We start from the raw sequence: 3,643 nt of genomic DNA on the forward strand, positions 1-3,643 counted from the left end.
AAACTTTTAACCCCTTATTTGTACCCTTAGGGGGAGAATTCTAGAAAACGATGAAACACGTATTCAATTAAATACTTTTAAAAATCTAAATTTCAAATTTTATAAAAATCGGTGCCGATTTAAGTTTTTTTCCATACAAACTTTTAACCTATATTTCACCCCTTTAGGGTTAAAATTTTTCAAAATCCCTTCTTAGTGGATGTCCAGATTACGAAAGTAAACATCTGTCCAAATTTCACGTTTCTATCATCAGCAGATACGGCTGTGCGTGCGTCTTACCTCAGTCAGTGAGGACAAGTCCTTTTATATATATAGATATTAATAATAAACCATATTCTCTAATCACACACAAAATTCCAAGTCGAAACCCGAAACGTACGTCATCCCACCAGATATAATCCACGCAACTAACTGCACATTCAATTTAGATTCGTGCATAATGCATAGAGAGGGTAAGCATGGACCGAGGGAACATTTGCCGTATCTAATTACGCATTATGCTTTGCCATGTAGACGGGCACGTCTACCGATGATGAATATTAGATCACAGTCCAGCCTAGTTCAGTTTCGATATTACAGCCGATGCTCTGCTGGTAATTGCTTTGTTCAACTGCGTGGCTTAACGCTGTAAGATGTAGGATTAGATGCTCATTTTTTTAATTGTTCTTGTCTCACTTAATTTAACTTAGCTTAACGCTGTATCCCTAGTGGGGTAGCTAGAGAGAATAGAGCACCGCTATGATCTCTGTATATCTCTTTCGCCTCGTCTACTTTCAGCACATCTTCATAAATGACCAAAAATGAAAAATATATAAGTAAAAGCTTGTAAAAAGTGAAGAAAATACAAAAGAATAAAAAAAGATGGAGTGTTATATCACTAGGCTCTCTGTCTAACACGTTTAAATAGAAATATAACAAAAGAAATCACATTGCCACCGTTTGCAATTCTTTATTTAGATACGTATTTAAGTGCTTAAGTTCGGACAATCATCGGCTCGACCCTTGCCATCGCTGAGCTGAAACTGTCGTATTTCCTCATAAGGAGGAAGAAAATACCGTCATAACTCACGGTTACTCGGCTCCCTGGTGTGTTGTAAAGATGCCCTTAACACTAGTCTTCATTTTTACTTGGGATAGTACATTTGTCACGAGCTTGGATTTACAAAGTTTTATATTTACTTTTTTCGTTTATTTAATACATCTTTTCTAATAACTATTGTTTACCCAGTTAGACTTCATTGTATATAATGGATCTTTTTAAGGGAAATCTTATATTCATTTATCTCTATCTCTATTTACAAATTGTTAAACTTCACATACGAGTACGTTACACATAAGCGAAAAGAGCACAAAGAAACAACTACATATCGCCTTTACAGTATTGTACATAAATACGTATGTACTGTGGAGATATTCTTATCATTTAAAACATATTAATTATAGTGAAAGCTCAAGAAAAAGCTAACTAAAAATAAATTCGTTGTTTAGAGACTAAAATTCGGTTTTATCTTAAACTCATTTTTTCATACATGGGTCATAATCAGAAAAAGTGTACATTTTGTGTCTTTTCTTGTCCCGCTACTTTGAATGCGTTTTAAAAATACAATTTCAAAGATAATTTAAATATTTTGCCATTTAAGATAAATTTATTTATTAACTCAAAGGTTTTTGTAATATTTTAAATGTATTATGGCTAATAATAGTATTTTATGTTAGTTGCAAAAAACTTTTCAAAATGCTTCCATACAATTTTTCGTGTCCCATTCACCACTTTACTTTTTGAGAATTGATTTGTTACGAATATTTATGATTTTATTTGATTTCGGATATGTTTATATTACTTTACTTTATGCATATTATTAAATATAACTACTTTTATTGATACATTATTTAATAAATAATATATATTAGTTAAGTAAATTTGTCCCAAAATATTGCATTTTCGTTACTCAGGGTTAGTAACGTACAATTAAAATATGAACGCAATTATTTTGAATGGTATTTAATATTAGTTTTTATTGTGGCACCATTATTGTAAAAGTCAATGCTGTCGTAGCTACAACCAGTAATGTTCTCGCAGCAGTTGAGGGGTTCAAATGTTTTAGAGTGAATGCGTGAAATTACATCTCAGGGTTATAAACGGCTTTTATTTTGGTAAGTATTCTATAATTTCGTTTTCTTGTTTATGTTATTTGCTTCTTATTACAAAATCTCAAAAAAGAACTTCAGTCCTTGCACATGCAACACGTGGCTTATGAGCAAATATTTAAAAAGGTTAGAATTTCTCAGACTTTATTCTCAATTTTGTTACATTTCGTTACGTAACGAAACTGAGAAAATATGAAGCCTAGTTCATAATTACGTTACCATCGGAAGATATGTATTTAAAAAAAAATAGGATAAAAATAATTAGTGACTTTTCATAACGTAAAGTAACCAAAAATAATTATTTTTAAGTTTTTTGCCTGTTTGCTTGTTTGTCTAATGTGTTTGTGCACGCTTATCTCAGAAACGGCTTAACCGATTTAATTAAAAACATTTTTTTATTCTTCCTGAAATTAGTTGTTATTTTGTAATTACTATTTTTTTCTCTGGAGATAGCGAATTAATAATTCTGTAGTTCAAGTGGGTGAGGCTTTTATATAAAGACAAATACTTTCTGTACTAGCGTTGTTAAAGATCTAAACAATAAACATGAAATATTATTAAATACCTATTGATAAACATTTTTTTATTTTCAGTAAGCGTCATGGCTCCTATGTCAAATGCTGAAAGACAATAAAGATATAGAGAACTTCTTAAACAGACCAATCCTATTAAATATGAAGATATGCGGAATAAACACTTACAAAGAATGAAACTTAATTCCAAAGATAACGACTCAAATTTTGATATATTTTAAAGTGGATTTAATTTTATCATTAACTTTGTGATTTCTAACTAGAAATATAAGTTTATTAAGTTACGAACTAGCATTATTATATTGTTAATATTGTCACTTTGTTATGTTTTCTTACATTTATAATTTGTTAATTCAACGATTGAATCTTTAAAATTTTAATCTGTGTCGCATTAAATAAAAAAAAACAATAGTTTTATTCATATAATATTCTTATTTTGTTGTGTATAATGCCTTATATCATCAGTTTCGTAACAAATATTATCAGTGTTGTTACTTATCAGTTACGTTACGAATTCGAAAATGTCCACTTTTCTGATTATGACCCACATATCTGAGAGTTTAAAGTCCTCTAACACTTTTAATTCCCAAATCCCAAATTTACAAATACAGCCCTTTTAATCTTTTCAAAGAATTGATAATAAAATCATTAAGAAAAAATAAGACATCGTTAGTTTGTTAAACAGCATGCCTATAGCAAATATTAAAGTTATAAATAATTAAAATGCAGTACGTGCGAAACGACGTCGAGTGTACGTTGCTCATACGAGGCGGGCGGCGCTGCTAATAGCCCTTCTCTCTCTCTATTCCTCACTATTGAACAGGTGCCATATTTCCCACGTCTCCCTCGCTAAAGGTTATTGGGCCTTCTTTCACGCTTTTTATTGCCTGAACCCAGTTTGAACTCAATTATTTTTATGGTCGGCCAAATTGCTATTTTGTTGCTTCATCACGATTATTAAG

General features: G+C 30.8%; 1 long non-coding RNA gene across 1 annotated transcript; it reads left to right on the plus strand.

The window, feature by feature from the left end:
* The first annotated feature begins 1,522 nt into the window (after window positions 1-1,522).
* Window positions 1,523-3,092, plus strand: LOC146530038 (uncharacterized). The gene is made up of 2 exons (XR_014878930.1): window positions 1,523-2,154; window positions 2,742-3,092. It is a non-coding gene; the product is annotated as an uncharacterized LOC146530038 (long non-coding RNA).
* The last annotated feature ends 551 nt before the right edge of the window (window positions 3,093-3,643 follow it).

This window comes from Heliconius melpomene, chromosome 17 (genome assembly GCF_056956725.1).
Source record: "Heliconius melpomene rosina isolate 202511_hmr_F chromosome 17, ASM5695672v1, whole genome shotgun sequence".
Lineage (NCBI taxonomy): Eukaryota > Metazoa > Arthropoda > Insecta > Lepidoptera > Nymphalidae > Heliconius > Heliconius melpomene.